The 21,481-nt window shown below is 30.2% G+C and overlaps 2 protein-coding genes across 2 annotated transcripts in view; one reads left to right on the forward strand and one right to left on the reverse strand.

Moving 5' to 3' along the window:
- Positions 1 to 21,481, reverse strand: part of LOC112466130 (neuropeptide CCHamide-1 receptor-like) — a 36,398-nt gene that overhangs the window by 13,476 nt on the left and 1,441 nt on the right. The window lies entirely within an intron of this gene.
- LOC112466115 (neuropeptide CCHamide-1 receptor-like) overlaps positions 5,847 to 21,481 on the forward strand; it is a 64,009-nt gene continuing 48,374 nt past the window's right edge. The window contains exons 1-3 of the mRNA XM_025034011.1: positions 5,847 to 5,861; positions 6,226 to 6,380; positions 6,498 to 6,766. The gene's annotated coding sequence lies outside the window, so the exon portion shown is untranslated. The remainder of the gene's footprint in view (positions 5,862 to 6,225; positions 6,381 to 6,497; positions 6,767 to 21,481) is intronic.

The raw sequence follows: 21,481 nt of genomic DNA on the forward strand, positions 1-21,481 counted from the left end.
CAAATTGCATGAAAGCATCTGCCGATAATAAGACTTACGATCAATTTTATGATAACTTCCTCCTCTTTGCGCCGAAACTTTAACGCTTAACACACGTATGATTATAAATAGGAAACTCTATCAAAACGCATGCTGGAAAACGTCAAACATCACTTTAGTCGGAAGCAAAGAGAGAGAACTCTGATGTTTAAAATCCGGAAAATTTAATATTAAAACTGCATCAGATTTAACGCTTTAAAAATTTTCTAGTATATTTGAAGAAGATTAATGAACATAATTTTTTAATTAGAAAAATGCATATGTATTATATAATTTTGCAAAATTATTTCTATAAACAATTTTTAAAATAAAATTTTTATTGATATTTATCTGTTAAGATTATTTTTTCAACAAATTACGCCATGCTATGATAAAATACGTTATAATTATACAAATGTAGCTAACAATAAAATATAGCTATAAATAATATATTTTAAATATTTTGATTATAATTTGACATCAGTTAACTTTTATATTCAAATTGAGGATTACGTGCGAAGCTATACATTCTATTATTGCGTGGAACAAAGTAAATTAATTACATAATTAAATAGCTTTATTATAGAAACTAGCTTCTATCCGGCGTTGCCCGTCGAGGAATCCGCATTAAAAACACATTTTACCCCTTTTCATCCGTTGGGGGTTAAATTTCCCTTATTAGTGGGTGCATACGTCATGGAATATACTCCCCGAATTTCATGTTTCTAAGTTTAAGGGTTTGGGCTGGGTGTTGATGAGTCAGTCAGTCAGTCAGGACATAGGTTTTGTTTATATATATATATTAGTTGCAATTGCTGATTGGGATTGTGATGACAGTAGATCAGTACTATGTAAAATTCATATTTCAAAAAAGTATGCAAAATGTAATATTTAACATGCATGCAATTCATATATGACGTGCAATATATTTCACCGGCACGATATACTGATTGATCAATATATTGTTATCTGCCAGAAGTAATTAATGGCGTAATGGAACGCGAAAATCAAATTTTGCTAGTTTGTTTAAATTACTGTTACGAGACTAAAGTCCGTGGCGAATTTGATTTCAATACATTCGCTGATGCGTTACGGTTACGCGATAAATATAGTGGAATTATAGCGTGAGCTATTTCGTGTTTATTAATTCTAGCAGTAACTGCGTTGAACGTGCACATGATTGCGGTTTGCACTTACGTGGTAACACGCAGTACGTCAACCTGTACACTGTCAATTGTGGGATTTCCACACTCGTCTTTAATTAGGAAAATGATTTTCGATTTATATAATTAGTTTATTCTCTCTCCTAATAAAGATAATGCGTCAAATGGAGAAAGTGCATTCTATATACAGCGCAGCTTCCGTTGACATAATCTTCGGTTACTGCTTTTATCGTGCGGAAATATTTACACCTCACTTTGATTGACGTCGTCTTGCAAACATTAATTAATTAGAATAATGCATTACGCTACGTTGTTGGACTTTTCCCAGTTTGTTTACAGGCGAGAGCTTTGCAACCATCTGTCTCTTTTTTTTTTACTTTGTCGTAAGTACAGTAAACTTTAGGCAAGTTTGGATATTATATAAGGTTTCTTATAGAATAATTTTATAAAAGATATATATAAGATAGCACAATTATAAGAGCTACATTAATAGTAAATAATGTTATTACTTATTAACTAAATTATGCAAAACAATTAAATAATTAACAATTAATTCTAAACAATAAGAAAAGATTATCCTATTTTTATTATTGTTAAAATTGTCATTTTTATGTATATATTTTAGAGTATACTACTATTGCACTTCTATTCAGAAGAACTTTTTATTAATATTTTGTTACTTATTAATATTTGGAGGGGTAAAAACCACAGTGGTGTAAGTCAAATTAAAAAAAAATTTTTTTCGTTCGCATAGATGCAATTTATATATTGTACAGATTGCATCTATGCACACGAGAAAATATAATTTGACTTACACCACTGTGGTTTTTAACCCTCCATTTATAATTTATTTTATTTTTACATTAGTTTGTTTTATTAACAATTTTACATACGAGCTTTATTTTATGTCGCATCTTTCTAACTTATCATTCTCACGTAGGTTTTGTTTAACCTAAAGATAATTGCGAATACTGTACCAATCAAGCAGTGTATATAAATGATTGTTTATAATATTTATCCGTGAATCAGATCCAATTGTAAGTGTAAACTCTTCGTAAAGCCACATCTTTCCACCAGAATTACAAAGCAATTGCGATTTCACATTAGTCGATATTGCGCCTCCACGTAAACGGTTCAGCAGTTGTTAAAGCGGATTACAGCTCTTTCTAGGTCCGTTTAATTACGTTTGTGTCAATTGACAGTGCCAATCGATAATGTATATGCTAATTAAACGTAGCAAAAGAGATTGAACTAACATACATGAGCCGTACCTACTAAGGGCGAGTTTCACCAAAGTCGATTAACTGTTTCTAAGGGGGACAATTAGAAAGAGACGAAGAGTTTCGTCTCGAGAATCGAAAGTCACAGTTAATCGACGTTGGTGAAACTGGCCCTAAGTAGATAAAGGCATACAGATTTTAGTAATTATATAGCAAAAATTCCAATATATAATATATACAATATTCATATTCCTCATAAGTATCTGCTCTAGTGTACCTTTCTTTTTTCTCATTGCACCTGTACTTTATTTAATCGTCGTCGAAAGTTTTAACATCATTATGCCATGGCGAATGTAGGCAGCTACTTGAAACCTAATGAGAAATTTCATTCGACTTCGACAGAATGACATAACTTTTCCGATTGACGGAAGACTTCGCCAAGAGGGAATTTCACGTTTATCTCTGTCTGACCTTGCTCAGTTCATGCAAATGTCACTATACAAAAGCGAAATTGAACTTTGAAGAAACACATCCACATAACTAACATATTTTATTATCTATCTTCTGCAGCTTGTGTAAATATATTTTTGCACTAAAAGAATTGTATATACTGCAGGAATAAACACATCTAATAATAAAAATGTGTTATTGTGTAAAATTAATGTTAATCTGTCATGACATTTTTATAAGAAACTTATTATTACCTATTACCTATTATCTGCTATTAAGTTCTTCAATTATGGTTTTTTTGCCCTAAAATAATTGTAAATACGATTTCAGAATAATTATTATAATTAGGAATTTAATTACAACTGTGTTAAATATATTTTATACTTATATTAAATTGCTTAGTCTAATTATTTTAATTGTTAGCTAAATCTATTAAATTACTTTAATAAAGAGTTACATGCACACACCCGTACAATATAACATAAAAAAAGTAACTTTAATCAATTAATTATACTTTTTCTTCAACACATTAAAGATATTCTTCATTGCTCTTCTGATAGCTTTGAAGTTGTATATCTCTTTGAGTAAGTGAAGTCGAAAGTAATAACGAAATATTTTCGTTTAGTTGAGGATAAACGCAATATCGCGAGGACGGCACGATTTAACGATTTGTCGCTTTTCGAAATTAATTCACTTCTCTTCCACAGCGCTCAATATTCTTGGCATAGGTATTCTCGACAACTTCAATTTCCACGGTAATTTCGTCGAATCAAACGCAATTCTCATCGATTTTGCCCCGGGAGGAATGTGTTTCGTTTACAAAGTTTAACGTAAATTCCGACGTGCCATCCAAATTCGCGTTACATCGATAGCACTGTTATCACGTGCTGCGGAAGAAAACGCATATGAAACTATAATGTCGACATTGGAACTTGATACGCATAAAATATCTGTGAATTTATGCCACAAAGTTCATGACATAGTTTATTAACATGTAACCTTTAAAGCACACATCTATAAAGGGTATAAAGAATTTATTAAAGTGAATTATTCTGGAAACAAAACGATATGAAGATGTGTATATATATATATTTATCTCTGTGTCTGTTTTAATAAAAAACTATTTTTGCAGTCAACGAGTTTGTAAAGCTGACGTAAATTCGAGATATATTTGAACGTCAGTAAATATTGAATGATGATAAATTTAAGTCAAATCCAAATATAAATAAAATGTCTGCACATATCCAGTTTAGAAAAGAATTCAATATTTTATTTGTGCCATTTTCAAAGGAAATATCTCATTTATCCACATATGGAGATAGGTATGATAGTGGGGCAAATCAGAAATCGATCATGACAATATAGGCCACGTTAAAATCGAATTGTTTGTTACTTTCATGACGCAATCAGTGCTTGCAATTTGCTATCAATATTAGCAAATGACAAAGGGCTACTTTAATTTATAGGTAATTACGACACGATCGATATTCTAATTGCGTTAGCCACAAACTTGCATTAAACATGTTACAGTTATCGAGGTTTACAATTAAAAAGATTTTATACAAGTTGTGCAATTGTACATATCTTCTTTAAAATTATAGATCAACTTTCAAGAAAAGTAGAAAGAAATCTCTGGAATATATTATAGATAATTTTAATAGCTAATCAGTTGCGTAAAGAACTACAATTATTCGATCTAAACTAATAAAATAGAGTAAATTTTAAGTTCAAAAATAACGTAATAAGAATAAAATATTATATATGTATAAGTGATATAAGTAAATAATAATAAATGTTTTGTTGACTATATCTTTATGCCTTTATGCGATGCAACGTACGTTACCAAATTTTTACACCCGGATAAATATATTATGTACAATTTTTCATCGTATTTATTGTAACGTATAAAATCTCTGCTTTACTCACATTAAATAACGATTACATCTGTTTCGAAAGGAATCACTTTAAAATTTTATTTTAAAATTAATATTTATTCTGAAATGTTGGCAAAAATAACATAAATTTCGCAGTGAGAGATATGCTTTTTATAGTTTTTTTTTTAAAAATGAGTTAGGCAGATTTTTATTAATTTTTTATTATATCTGCTACATATGGAGGGGTAAAAACCACAGTGGTGTAAATTAAATAGTTTTTAAAATTTGACTTACACCATTGCGGTTTTTACCCCTCTATATATACATATATATTCTATTTCTATTCTTTACTCATTTCTATATTTTTTACTCATTTAAACTGAGAAATGACTAATTACTTGATTTCGCAGTTTTTATTTAAATTGTTTATATCAATGTTATAGTGTGCAATTGTAGGATGCATTCTTGAGTTTACCTTTTTATCGCACAGCAGTACAGCTGTAACTTTAAAGTAGTCATTATTTTAATTATATTTTAAAAAATGCACATTCTGTATACTTTTATAGTTTATAAGTACCGTATCTTTACACTTTAAACCGTATTTTCAAATAGACTTTGGATTTCCCTATTTAAAAAATGCAAGCGTATTGTGTGTGTACTACAAAATTTATATTTGTATGCAACTTTAGTTATATAATATACAGAAGCTCAATCTTTCATTCTTCTCGTGAAATTTCGTGCAAAATTTTTCTCACGAAGCATGACGCCATTTGTAGCAGTATAAAGCTCTTGCGGATTTATCATGGATATTGCCTCTACAGAAAAGATTTCGAGATGTCGAGATGTTTCTTGATCCTTTTATAAGTTAACCACTTACTCACACAGTTTTTTTTAAATAAAAATAAATGCAATTGAGCTAATTGCATTACGTATACTTGGCGACACTTGTAGTCATTTCAATCTTCGTTATTCCATGACGTTTCAATCAATATTATTCACTCGTAATTAATTTTGCTGTATCGTAATCTGGATTAGAAGGGTCATTAACTTGTCATTAACTTTGCCTGTATCGGCTGCCTCTTACTTACTTTCTATTCAACCAAGTGCGCGGTGATCGATAGTATCCGTTTAAGAGAGTATAAAACTAGTTAATCAATCAAACTTTAATATCTTACGATAGTATATATTTTTCAAGGGAATCAGTACCTTCAAAGATCTTTCAACTTGATAAAAAGATAAAATCATGGTTAATGTCGTTTTATTTATTACAATTTTTTGTGAGTTTAATTGTCACCTGTCGACTTTATATTAATAAATCGTTCATAAGTTATAGATTGTAATAAAACTATCATTTGACAATTCCAAGTGGTCGACAAAGTATTAAACCGATAGTTATACTATTTACGTAACGATTATGAACTACGAAGTTTCGAGCGTATCTAGTTCAAATAATCACGCCTCGAAGATCAAGACTTTGACGTAAAGCGTATGACCTTTCAGAGTAGCGCATAGTAAATTGCTACACAACTATATAACAGTTCTCAGCAGCTAACATCTTTGTCACGCCGCTTTTCACCAAGACGCAATAGACGAATCCAGAATGAGCATTATGACAGGACTGAGTATACTACCGAGCTAACTTACTATTTGTCATTGTATGCATCAATTTATGTGCTGTGAATATGTATAGAGACGAAAGGATGCCTTTGAGAATTGCAATGTATCGCTTTTAGCACGTACCTATGACATATAAGTTTCTTCTTTCTATGCAGGCTACTTCTTCGACGTGTGTTAGCGAGGAATTTCACATAGCTCTATGCGAAACTGCAGCTCAAAAGGTACAACTTGCAATTTCATTCCGCGTGCCTTAAGGAGTTGAAATGACATGGAAATCCGCATGACCTAGTCCTATGATCGCACTCGGTGAACAAAGAAGCGAGTTTCGGCGGACAACGGGCTCGGGAATACGTGAGATATGTGAGTTGGTAGAGAGTTCAAAAATGATGACGCCATAGAAACGTGGATAAATGTCGAAGCAAAGGTATGTGACAATATATTGACGACGTAGCTTTTTGGATATTAGATTCGGTTCAATTGCCGATAAAATGTGTATGCTATTGATAAAAGCTACGCGCACGCTTCTCTGGTTCTGACACGTATAAAAAAAGCTAAAAGATTGGGTTTTGCATTCATCCCGTATATCCGCGATTATTTATTATTTATTCCACTATTTCCAGAATTGAGATTCTAAAAAATTAGGATTCTTAATTGTTATCGAATCGTAATCAATAAAGCTGACATTGGCATTGATGAATTGCACTGAATCCTTTCAAAACGTTTAGAATTTAATCTTATTATTCATGCTAGATATAAACTGATAACATTTGAAAACCTATTTTTGTTTGTAACAGAGATTGTGCGTGATAACGGTAAAAGTCAAAAGAATGACCGGGAGCTAACGTCAATCTCGAAATTTCGAAATATTCGGTGTAATATCCGTTTAATAACCCACACAAAATCTCAGTAACCTATGACCTATTTTTCATAGATAAAAATATCTCATTACATTTTATGACATTTTATGTGATGACGAGAGTATGACGTATGTTCATATAACACAAAGACTTCACTTTTAAAATATCATTTAATATACAATAATCGATTTTGACTAATATTTATTTTCAAGTATATAAATAATATTTTTAATTAATTCTATTACTTAAACTGGTTAATAAAAATATTGATTAAGAAATAACAATTAACAGCAAGTAGTTTTTTTTAATTTATCAATTATAAACATACTGGTTATGGTACAGGATTTTACATGTATTTATATATACATATATGTATTATTTGTAAGAATAGTATTTGATTGTTTCCGTATACATTTTTGGCTGTTTATATCAAGCGTTAAACATATACTTAAGGAAAGACAACGTTTCTCAGAGATAATCAAGATTAAGCGACCCAACTGGCCAATTTCTATTTATTCGTCTCACAACGTTTCGACCCCGATTGGGGGTCGAAACTAACATGTAAGTTCTTACGATGTACTTGCGATATGTCTCCCACTTTTTCATAATTTATATCTGACATACTTATATTGACATATTTTATTCGTTCTAGCGTGGCGTTCGCATGATGTGGTTTGGGCGCAACGTCTTGCGACGCATGATTTATTGTTGCGTAATTAAGTATAATCTCACTTGAGAAAGACCCAATCGGGGTCGAAACGTTGTGAGACGAATAAATAGAAATTGGCCAGTTAGGTCGCTTAATCTCGATTATTTTTATCTACAGACTGGCGGATCCAATAATTTATTCCATTGTTTCTCAGAGAATTGGTCTTACCGCCACTGCTGCTGACAGCTTTTTCATTATGATATTTTCGAATTGCTTCTTGCGTGCAATGCAGAAAACTCGTTCGAAATATAAAGTTAGTAGAAATGGAAATTGTAATTTGTTTTAAAAGACGAACAACACGAGTGTGCCCGAATGACCGACATATTGCACGGATCTCTGGCTACAATTTTATTCTGTTTATCGCAAGAAGTGCACGGATCCCCAATGACGTCACGTTCCATTAATCCGCAACTATATGAACACTTGTCGAAGTAATCCATGTGAAAAGGATCTCAAATTCCATATTCTATTATAAGCTTTCATTTATTGATTATCACGCGATTGGTTGTGCGATTTACAGAGATATTAAATTATACTTCGTAATATTCCTCCTATGCACAATATTTCGGAAGCCGCTCGAATTGCTGATTTAAACGTTCGTATTTTAATGTTTGAATCCGATAAGTCGTAAAAATTATTTGTTTAAAAGATACAAAAATTCATGGTTTTTTATATTATATATTGTTATTGTCAGACTCGACTTCACTGTGTTAAACGATAAACTTCCAGTTTAGTAAAAGATCTTATATAAAGCCACAAAAAGAAGATTGATGTTTAGCGTGGAAAAGTAAATGTTCGAGCAAATGCTTCAGAAGCATACGCCTTTTTCCTGTAACAACTTGCAGAATGTGATGACTGTCACATCTTCGTTTTTCTCGAAATTCCCGTTCCCTATTAACCATTATTTTACAAGAAAGTAGAACAATAAAAACGTCAAAGAAGACACGTAAGATATAGACATTAAAGCAGAAATATTCAAATGTAGCAAAAGAAACGGCTGTTGAATTCGATAAAAAATATTATCGATAAATAGATCAGTTTACAAATTGCATATAATGTTACTTAATTTTGGTTATGGCAGATTAATTTTCCAGAAGCTGGAGCGCGATAAAAAATACGCGATACAAATAAAGTGGCTACGTTTTTATTGTTCTACTTTCTTGTAAAATAATGGTTAATAGGGAACGGGAATTTCGAGAAAAACGAAGATGTGACAGTCATCACATTCTGCAAGTTGTTACAGGAAAAAGGCGTATGCTTTTGAAGCATTTGCTCGAACATTTACTTTATCCACGCTTCAAGAAGCGTGAACGAAATGAAAAAACAATTTATTTCAAATAAGTCTAAAAGAGTAACAACGACTAAAGCAGAGCGGATTGCTGGAAACGAACGCACCGCTGAAAAGCTACGGTAGTGAATTATTAAGAGAAACGGAATGAAAGCTACGTGCGTTGAACCGTGTTGTCGCTTGATGAAACGACAGAAAATCAACGTTCATTTCTTTATTATAGAACAACAGTCGTGAGACATCCATCGCCCACGTTGTCGTTATGTCAACTTAATATATATATTGTCGACTATTAATTTTGTACATGGTGCATAGGGCACGCTCGACATACGAGTAATATACTCAAGAGAATGGGATGAAATACACGTTCTTGAGTACACATATCCGACACACACTATTATATAACAGCGCATTGATATTTATTGGGTACAATACCTCGTGCAATTTGAACGTAGTAAAATATAGCAATGGTGCAGCCATTGTATATAATCCTCTACATTTAGACGAAAACACTCTCGTAATAATCTGAATAATCGTGCTTTCGCATCGTCAACAGCTGGAAATCGCACGTATTTAGTAGAGTTTTTAATAACGGATCTTCTCCATGGGACGCCAAACGATAAAAACTGAGAGTAGTAAAAGGGTAGTATTTTGCGCGTGAATCCTTTTATCTAGATTTTGTTTAATCGCTACGAGCGATATGTGTGACGCTAAGTTTAAGGCAACAGTCGAACTACTGTCCTCGTGGCAACCCTTCTTACTCCGTTTTCGTGGAATTTCTCTTGAGAACACAGTTAAGCTACTGCTAATTCTGTCATTTGATATATTTCAAAGGAGGATATATCTTGTAAAGTGCGAGTTTAGTTATTTAAACATAAACTCAAACACGAATCAACGCATCTTAGATTTTTATATAAAAGTTCTTTGAAAATATTTAAAGTAATTGATAAAGTTGCTTTGACGAACGTAAACTTGCTCGCGGAAAGATTTTCTTTCGGAAAGCAACTACGAGAAGCGGTTTCTCTCTAAAAGGCATGTTTTCTTGCCAGACACGTTTTGAAGCAACTGTTTGTTCAGCAAAATATGATATACTTCTCATGCATTTTGAAGAATATTTAGAGATTAAAGGAAACACACACAAATAACATAAAATTATTTATAATTTCTATCTTTTAAAATATTTTTATTTACTTGTTTATTCGGTTTTACTATCTTTAAAAGTTTTCAACTTTTAACAAGAGATAAAAATAGTCAAATAAGAATACTGTAATAAAATATGCATTTTTTAAATAGGTTGAGAATGTGTGACAGTATTTCTTCGATGTTCAAGAATAGCTATAGCTCGCGATCGATTAAAAGTGATTTGATTGATCAAATTAGTTATTCTAAATATAGAACAAAATACAGAAGTATTGCACATCATTCAGTTATTTTGTAATACTAATAATGTACAACGTACACACCTAGAACAAATTCAGTTAAAAATAATAAAAAAGTTTGAACGGTTAAATGGTTAAATGTTTTCTTCTCATAATTACAAAAAATATACGTAGAGTTTTTATAACACTTATACTAGCACAGTTTTTCTAACGATTACATAGCTATTTTATTCTATTTGATACTCTGGGACTTCAATTTCCTGATAAATAGAACAAAGTTATTAGAAATTTGCAAATTTTGCATGCAAATTATAAATAGTAATCTATGATAAAATTTTATTACTTGTTTTTTCAAGTAAAAGTGTTTTTAAGTAAAAGAATTATTTTTATTTCGGTTTTTAAGATAAACAGATAAAGACTTTTTAAATTATTTTAAGCTTATTTTTAATTTGTATTTCATAAATTTTTGTTAATAAAAAATGAAAGGGAGTTTCCAAGTATTTTCGCGAGTATTTTATTATCATTTATTTGTAACAATTATATATATATATTTAATTTACTTAATTTACGCTATTTAATTTATCTTTCTGATTTAATTTTACAAAGAGCGTCAAAGTGAGATACGAAGGATCAAGAGAAAAAATGAAATGAATATTTTAATATCTCATGCATACTCCATGCATATTACATTAAATCATTACAGTACATAGTAGGTACCTACATATTAAATTTGAAAAATGATGTTACGCACTTTGTACAATCTAATCATCTCTGTTCAATCTAAAAATCTATTAAATTTTCCTTCATTAAAAAATTGACGTCCGTAATAATAAGACAATGTTGCCTGACAAATAGTTAATGTAACCTAATTTCAAAAAATTAGCAAGCGAGTAGATACCTAACCAAACGAGAATGTGAAAACGCTGTTTCAAATTTCTCCTTCCAAAATCCATCTAAGATAAAATGACTTTGATCCATTCTTCACAGTATCTTTTTTCTGTTCTTTTTTCATGTCGTTGTCGCGTATTCTTTAGAACCCTTAGACAAGCATTAATGGCATTTCATGGTCGTGCTATGATGTAACTGATTCCAGAGAAAAATACTGAAAGATCAGTTGAGGATACTACACGCAAAGAAGAGTGATAAATTAATGCTGACATAGTTTCAAAATTTATGTTCCGGTATAATTATAATCTCAAAACATGTAATCGCTATACATATATATATTCTATAGCTTTTGAAGCTGTATATAATAGCTTCAGAAATCAGAAGCTGGAGACTATTAAGTCTGGACACAATACGTGGCTACAACAAGTAGATACAATAATAGAATATTCAAACCGAAGAAAATCGATAGAAACGTGAGATCAATATATTGATTTATACATGAGAAATACCATTACAGTGGAATCTCTTCATAAATTCTGTAGATCATTGAGTTCAGAGATGATACGCGTAAAGGACGCGTAAAATTACAATAAAAATGTCGAACATATATATTATTCGGAAAAAGAATATGTATAAAAATGGTTACATTAAAGATTACAAAAAATCTTATCGCACACTCGCCATTATTCATATATTTTATACTCTTGCTGCAGTTTATAATTTCACATCTCTCGTTTCATATTTCCAGAAAAATTTTACGTTAAACGCGACACTCAACTGTTTTTTACAAGCGCCTGCGATATAAATTTCTAGCCTTATACGAAAGGCTTGACGTACGTGCTCGAAAAAAAATATTAATCGCTCGCAAAGAGGCGAAGATAAATATGGGATGCAAGTAATCCCTCGAGGAACATAATGTTTCGCGGAAATAGCACAACCTAAGGAACTTCCGATGTTCCTCGATCAAAGATATATAGATGCGGATAACCACTATCGTGCATCGTCGCCATATTTACCCCTTATCCTGTTACCAGCATCCAACTGCCTATAATTTTCTCTTACGCTTCTCTCTGTTACTTGCTACCATAGAGCTAGCATCTTTTCGGAGACAGACATTCAAAATTAAAAGACACTGATTGACAAATTGTAAAAATAAAAAGATAAAAGTAATCCGGTCACGGTCATTTTATCTTAACGAAAACCGCCTTCGACAATTAACACAATTTCGAGAAGTTTCAGCGAAAGACCTGAAAAAAATATTGATCCGTGTTTGCCCACGACGACAACGTGGCAAAGCACTTCCCACCTTATATAACGTTGCATATTGACAAATTACATTCGAGAATCGCTTTCATTGTTGAAATTGGGATTAACTTTGTTTTGACATGATATATTATTTAGATTAATAATATTTATACTAATTATTCTCCCATATTTATTGAAGCCATATATTTCTTATAATAAAGTATGAAATATTTGATAAGCAAAGAATAATGTGTTTAATTAAAAAATCAAATAATCAATTATCATCGCAATAAAATTAATTCTTATATTTCAACGTTATTTGTAATATTTTGTAATCTAATACCACGAATATTATTGACCATCATTATTGTTTTTTATCCTTGTTTTTTATCGTCTGACTTTTCTAGAGTTGTAAAGTCTCTTGAGACTTTATCTTATCTAATAACCATTTAGAAAATGTTTTCAGCAGTGCTACTTGACGTTTCTAACTGAAAATCGATGCTTCCAAATAGTTCCAAAGGAACCTTGAAAGCGTTTATTTTTCAGTAGGTCGCTCATACACTTCCGTATGAAATTTTCTCATCTCTTAGGAGAGACATTATATATGTCAAGCGTGCAATTCAATACCAATTGTTAGAAATGTTAGCAATCTGTTACCCTGCACATAATGTAATGTAAATTATAAATTAATCTGCTGAAATTCTTAAAATTTTATATGATAAACATTTTCTACATTATAATCGATATATTATAATTTGTACTATTTTAACTATATAACACAACTGTTTCTATGTGTATAAATTTTATATGCATAAATTTTTATCTTGCTATATTAATATATTTATTTTTTTAAAGTTATACAGTAGTTTTCACATTCATTTAATTTGTAACAACACCATGCAGCATAATGAGAATCATCTTCATTGATATCGACAGTGTGCACTGCTGAAGTAAACATCTAAAGCTTTTCCCCCGTTATTCTACCCTACACCGCCAAATTGTCGCCGAATAATTGATCCAATTAGCATATTCATATGTTCATTGACCTACAATTTTAATCTAGGGGTACATTTAAAATTTGATTGTAATCAATTTTTAGAAGGGGGAAACTTCCAAATGGACATTTATTGGAAGAATAATTTGTTTATACCATACCGAATTGCAAATGTTCAAAAAAGTGTTCTGCTAATGGAGAAGTTGCTATTCAAAGAGTAAAAGCCGGAAATGTACTTTCAGCCACCGACGTGAGTTTAATATAACTTTTGAATTATTTACGAAACTTTGGCATATTCGTACATCGTTCACCAATTTCACCTCTCAGTTTCGCCTCTCATGGCTTTTATTATGTGCACCCGAGCTTTCATTAGCCAAAGCACCATCACATAAGTTACGGTCTATCAATAAGTTACATGCCAACTACTTGCGAACTACGAATCAATTTTAACTCTGAGAATAGCAGCGTAATTCGTCCAGAAACTTACCTTAAGCTTCTTATGGATGTATGAAGCTTTTCTATTTTTCTCTTTTTCGTACTTTAGTTGAACTTTCTTTTAACTACAACTACGTAAATCAAGTTAAATCGATAAATCACGTCTTATTGAATCTGCTAAAATAAAATAAAACATTTTATGGGTAATTGTACCGTACTTCGCACTATATACATTAGATATTTTTTTAGTTGATTAAATGCAGATTAATATTTAAATATATCAATTATCTATAAGATTAAATAGCATAATTCTACAATATAAAAGCTTTCTGCGGAATGTTTATAACCGTGATTTTTCAGATCGTGTCTGAACATGCAAACTGTTACTTATTTAATCCGCAAAAGATTTACGAGATTATTGTCGGATAAAGAAGTGATTTAGTGATGTAGTAACTACTAGAATTTATATCGCTGCTGTAAATATGTAAAGCTGCATCGCTAAATTATCTTTCATGCTTACAGAAACTTAAGATAGATTCTTTTTAATTAAAGAAATTGCCAAAAATATAATAAAAAGTAAATTATAATAGTCTGCTTATTACAAGAATATTATACTGATAATGATAATTTAATTCAGTGCAATGTTATATTGCATTCATTTTAAAATATTTAAATTTATTTCCCACCTCCGGGTAAACAGAAATATTTTCATTCGTTTATATCACATCAAAGACAGCAATGCAATCTTTGTATCTTTTATCGCTGTGTGTCATCGACAATTTAAAGATCACAGAGAATTTAAAGTCACTCTATATTGTTATCGCTTACGGCTTTTGTTAGACGTGATATTTTTAAAAGCTTTTCTTCTTTGTGTTCTCTGAAACCATTGTTCGCTGAAAAATGAAGTATTAGTTAATTATATTCGATTAATTAATTAATTATTTATTAATTAAAAATCTGTCTTGTAATCGAAACATTAGCAATGTGTCTATATTGGTTTTATTTTAACAATATACTTAATTATTTTACAATGAAATTTTTTTGTTTAATATTTTTAGTCTAATGTTTTAAATATTGAATTACATATGAGATGACTGATCTGACTTACAATTAGACTGTGTTCCGATATTCATTGTCAGTACTGAAAATCTATAATAGTTTACGTGACGTACAATACAGATTTTCAGTACTGACAATATCTGAGCGCAGTCTTATTAATCACGTTTGTTATGTACGGCAAGTCATCCGAGATAATGAGGTCATGATCAATAAGTCTCTTTTTCTTCTTGTCCGGTTAGGCAAAAATAATATTGAAAGACTTGGGTCTAAAGATGAGTATTCTGTTGTTATTCGTTAAATAGCTTGTTTAGCAAAACTTATATCAAGAATCAGACTTCGCAAATTTAAATTACAAACAAATATTTGTAATCCCATGAAAAAACCTTACCAAGGCTGCGTTCAGAAACTTTACTCGGGTGCACACCGCGTCGTTCTATATCTTTGTTATTTATTCAAAGTGGAACAAAGACAGAACGACGCTGGTGTGCACCCAAGTAAAGTTTCCGAACGCAGCCCAGATACTATTAAGGAAACAATTTAAAATATATGGTAACAATTTCCTATTTTTTTATTTCTACGTGCTTATATTACCCGTTGTAGTAATTTAATATTAATTCTTGTCATATTTCTGATTAATTAATTTAATCTGTGAAATGTTGGGATATATTTTCTCACGGAGGAAATAATTATATATATAATTACAATTTATTATCAGAATATTTCTTGGAAAATTATGTTAAATCTAATAACATTATTTCGTGTAGGCGTTATTGAAAGCAGTTAACTGAATTACACTGTTACGTTATTAAAGGATAAAATTCAAATCAATACATTAAGTTAAATAACATTTTGTTATTTTTAACTACCTTTAACACAAAGATTCGTTAAATTAATGCAATGTGACGCAATTCTCATAAAAGAATTGTAAAACGTTGAAAGAAATTGTTAAAAATTACCATAAGACACTATAAACCGTTTTGCATCACAGAAAGAAAATATGAAATGTATATGTAGATGTAAGACAAATTTAAATAGTAATAAATATACGTTCGTTTATTTGTCTCTTAATTTGCATTTTCAACATTTTCACATTTATATGCTCATTTAATAATTATATAATTATCATTCTCTTAATTGGATTGGAATCTCTAACATATTTGTAATTCTCTGCATTATTTATTTACAATATGGTATATGTATAAACATATCTTTGTATTTGTAACGCAAATTGCACAAACGGACCGGCAGCGATATCACCTCAGTCAAATTCAAGAGCAAGCTGTTTATATGTTTACTGTAAACAATGAGTTAAATATATGCATCGGTGAACCCCACATCGCTTTGTCAAAGGTTTGCAGGACACTGTGATTTAATGCTATTGTTCTAATTTGTGCACACAACAATGGTAACTCAATACATATCAAGCCACTTTCTTGCTAGAATTACGGTTTATGTCTATCAAGACAGAATCGACGAGGAACCAATTCCAAACTGAGCTCAGTGGTTAACCAGCATGAACGTCATTGATACGAGCGTATCGTCTTTCAATGGCACGAAAACCGTGAGAATTCGAGCTCAATAGATAATGAAATTTTATTGGATAAAATGTATAAGTAAGAGGCGCAAAAAAAGCATCGAGTATATAGGTATTCAATTCTCTGCCGAGAAATCCATCGGAATTATTATAATATTTGAAAGAAAGAGATACGAATTTAAAGAGGAATCTTTCCGTAACTTCACGAACAGATTCTCCTTTTTTTCTGGAAAGATAAATTGAGAATGGTATTTCCAGTGAATAAGAATACACATCCCATTGCAGTTTTTTATATATATAAATTCTGTGACCAATTTGATATAAATTTCTGCTTAATATAAACTCGGAGTCGATCCTCGATGTCTTTAATCTGTACTTTTACTTTATATTTTCATTTCCTTTGTAAAGTATTGTAATAGGAAATAAAGACGCGATGTTTTCGAATTTTTTAATTCAGTTTGCTGCGATATGAAGTGCAATCGACTCAAAGGTGACATTGCGTTCCAATGGTTTCGATCGAAGTGTATCGTGCCGATGGCAATTCTGTTAAAACGCACTGATCAACATGGCAACGAGATGTTATTTCATTTTGTTTGTCAATGCTGCATTGTCGCTTTTAATAACAGTAACATATATGAAGCTCATCTAGTATTCGCAGTCAAACAATACGTGAGCCAATTGCAATATGTCGTCATGTGTCAAACTTTTTGATGAAAAAGAAATGAAATACGTCTTATATATTATAGATAGAGTTTCTCTCTTTAGATTTGTATATAAAATGTTCTATATAATATCAAAAATGTTACTCACGATGCAAAAACCCCACGTGTGCGCAAAGATTACATTAAGAAAGAAATTTAGAAAATATTAACAAAAGATGACAAATAGAATTTCTAAAAGTTGTGATAGAAATGAAAGAACAGCTTTCACACATGTTGCGTTATATTGATTGTGCGCACAGAGATTGCGTAGGGACATATAAGGTCGCTCAGTTAAAAGAAATGTAATAGAGAACCGCTTATAGCAACGGTATAAGAGACCATTTTCAACGATATAACTTCTTTTTCTATTGTAGTTTAGTTGGCTATACACCCTAGAGAACGCAGTACAATATGGTATAATTTCTTACGAATTATATTTGTATAGCACATATTTGTAAACACAAGATGTTGTAAATATAATATAAATTTCTTTTGTATGTGTTTCATTATATTATTGAAGATAGCAAATATAATAATATTATAATAGACTTTCCTTACATTTAATTAAATCATTTTCCCTCTTCTTGATTATGCCATGCGCTTTTGATAAAGAATAAAAATTTGATATGCAATAATATGTGGTCTTAAATAGCATTTTCCATTATCCATTAGTCACTTGGCAACTGGAGAATCTCTCAAATCATTCAATTTGCATACTATTCGCGCTTTAGTGAAGGAGCTTTGTATACATTTTGCAAGAGTTGCTAAACATATGCACAACGAGACAATTTCCATTATCAAATTACAGCGTAATTTATGTACTCATGCAAGCGGTGGTTGCATTTTAATCGTATTTTAAAAAATAATTTTACATACGCAGACATCCGTTGCGTTATAAATGCAATGCGTTTAAAAAAAATGCAAATCGCATCTATATAAAAGAAATAGCTAATTGCGTTCTCCATAATGTTTCAAAGCAAGATATGCAAACATCAGGCAATATTATTAGCATCACTTCAAACAACAATTTAAAATTTACTGTGACATGTTTTTAAAATTTCTCTGACAGTTAAAATTTGTTACTTTGTACGAAATATTTGTAACAGGAAGAAAAATTGTGCAACAAAACGATATACAACGTAAAGCGTAAAAATATGTGATACTCTAATAAAGATATAATAAGAAAAACTCTATTATTTCAATAAGAAAACTGAACTCTATTTTAGTAAGAAACATTCTCAAACAAAGATTGAATCTGCAACGAGAGCGACAAATCAAAAGTTAGTACCTCCGTAGCACGATATATATGATGAAAATAAAGGATGTATACATGTGTATAAATAAATATATGCTCACAAGTTCATTTTCTATTATCAGAAACCATCTTATATGTTAGAGAACTCCGTTCTATTCTGAAGGAATTACGTACAATTATTTCTAGACTTTACAATCGAAATTATATGAAAACTAATGATACGAGCAGAAATCCAACGGTATTTTCATAATACAAAGTCGGATCAAACTCTCAACTGCGAACAATAAAAAACCGCGTAACCTCGATTCCGCGAGATTTCCATATGCTACTTGATACATTTTCTTCATTCTTGTAGGTATACGCGCATATAAATACGCAAAACATTTTACTTTCTTAAAATACATTTATATCATGCAATTAATTACCAATTAAATAGTTTTATTATTGCCCGATTAAACATTCTTTTCCTAATATCCTTTTACTCACATTTGTTTAAATAATTAATTATCATATATAATTAAAAAAATATTTTAGCTATTTTCATTAAGCAATATTAAAATTTTAAAGCAAAGTGAAACCATTTCGTGTTAAAAAAATTTAATCTGCAAATAAAATTAAATTTTAAGTGTATTGAGAGATATTTCTTGTATATCTTATCACATTTTTTAATGTAATTCAAATAACATTATTAAATCGCAGATAATTAGGATCGCTGGCTACATGTTATAATTAGAATGTATTAATTATTATTAAAGATCATATTTATCTAAAATTATAATATTTTATTGTAATGACCGCCGGTCGATAGCTTTACCTTTAAGTATCGTTAGAAATTTGAGAGAAGATTAGATACATTCTCTAGGATGCAACAGAACACTCTGTCATTAATAACATTAATAACGTATTCTCTGTTAAGATAGCGAGCAGCATTTAATGTGTACTACCTACCGAAGTCTCAGAATATGAATTTGCTTTACACGTCACGTTCCTATTATGTAAACCTAAACTAAATTCTCCTAGTATGAAGTCACTCGAGCAGTGTCCTAAGTCACTTATCATAATGCCATTCTCTTTTGTTTTACAACTTTCTCTGTTTTGCTACTATATCTACTATTTCTTTTTCAAATTCACTTTATAACACAAGAGTGCCAAATAAATGTAACAATATTAAATATTTACGGTCTCCCTGAGGACCCCAGTGACCCCTAGACCCATCTAGTACAGTAGAAAAATGCAGCAACAAAAATTCAACAAAGTGTTGAGAATGTCTTCGCAATTAACGCGCTTAATCCGCTGACTGAATCTCGCGAGATTAATTCGTAGTCATAAATGCAAGCAAAAAATAATCATATTTTTGAGATTATTAAAATATTAAGTATTAAAAATTAGAAATTAAGTTAACAATCTCAATAATATTTATTAAGTATGATATTATTTACTGTTAAAAATATAACACATTTTATTTATATAATTAATGTCATTTGTTATCAAAAGATATAACTAATTTAATAAGTAATTAATTATTAATTTATACTAAATCTTTTATTTATGGATACTAATCTTTCATTTATACTAAATCTTTAAAAAACTGAATGTTTCTTCATAATTCATGTTATCTTTTCTTAATTTGTTTCTAAAAATCAATTGAAGAATTTAAGCGTGTGATATTTTGAGGATTTTTTAATAATAAAGAGCGTTAAAACCTTTGTTTTAAATTGCGTTTCAAAATGTGCTGAGACGTGCAAGAACGTGCTGCGGAATCTATAAAGAAAGTGGTAGAACAGAGTAATAGAACAATCGAAACTCTCGCGTAACAACGATCAAAAGAAAATTGCATGTATCAAACAGTGATAGCAACTATTCATTTAACTATGTTGTCTTGGGTCTATCGAAACTTTCTGTTTGTCAGGCACCATATACCTAGTGATCGTTGCAACTGACTTGAAAGCATCACTAAAGTTGCTTAATATTGAACTAGTTACTGATATCGTACCTGTGGGTATTTATAGCAAATATTTATACTTTTCCTCATTCTATATATACTAGCGCAGGAAAATCTAGAGATAAATTAATATACTTATCTTTATTAGTCTTTAATTAATTGTTTAATTAATTAAAGCTTTAATTTGAATACGATTTTATCATATTTCTGCATTATTTGATAAGTAATTAATCAGTAAATTAGTCAATAAATAATTATTTGATATAATAAATGACTAATTTTAAGTTACTAAATCTTTAAAAAACTTATAATGTTTTGTTTCTAAAAGTAATTAAGAAATTCAATATTTGAGACAATATTTGTTGTACTGTTTTGAATAAGGAATTTCTCAAAAGCTGCAATTATATATGAAGATGTTCAATATTGGAAAATTGGAAAAATTATGTGCGCGAGAAAGTAAAAAAAAATATTTAAATTATTTGGATAATTTCTTTTCAATTTCTTATTTCAATTCCTTTTATATATATTATTATCTGATAGAAAAAGACAAAGACTTTATTTATTTACATCGTTATAACTTAAAACGACAATAAATTCGCTGCTGCATTAATTGTTTCATCCAGATGAGCATACTAGGGTATTAGCACGAATTAAATTGTAAAGAATAATAATAATGATACGTATTTTGAACAAATTCAAAACCATTATTTGAATTCTTTTTTTTTTTTCATTGCGTATATATGCAGATATCCTTAAACAAACACTTATTTCAAAAATCTCACGCGAGTATATAAAATCAGAGATAGAAACGATATCAAAACGATGTTAAAAAATATAAAAATGCGGATATCAA

The sequence above is a fragment of the Temnothorax curvispinosus genome, unplaced genomic scaffold (assembly GCF_003070985.1).
Source record: "Temnothorax curvispinosus isolate PA1 unplaced genomic scaffold, ASM307098v1 QBEX01015898.1, whole genome shotgun sequence".
Classification (NCBI taxonomy): Eukaryota; Metazoa; Arthropoda; class Insecta; order Hymenoptera; family Formicidae; genus Temnothorax; species Temnothorax curvispinosus.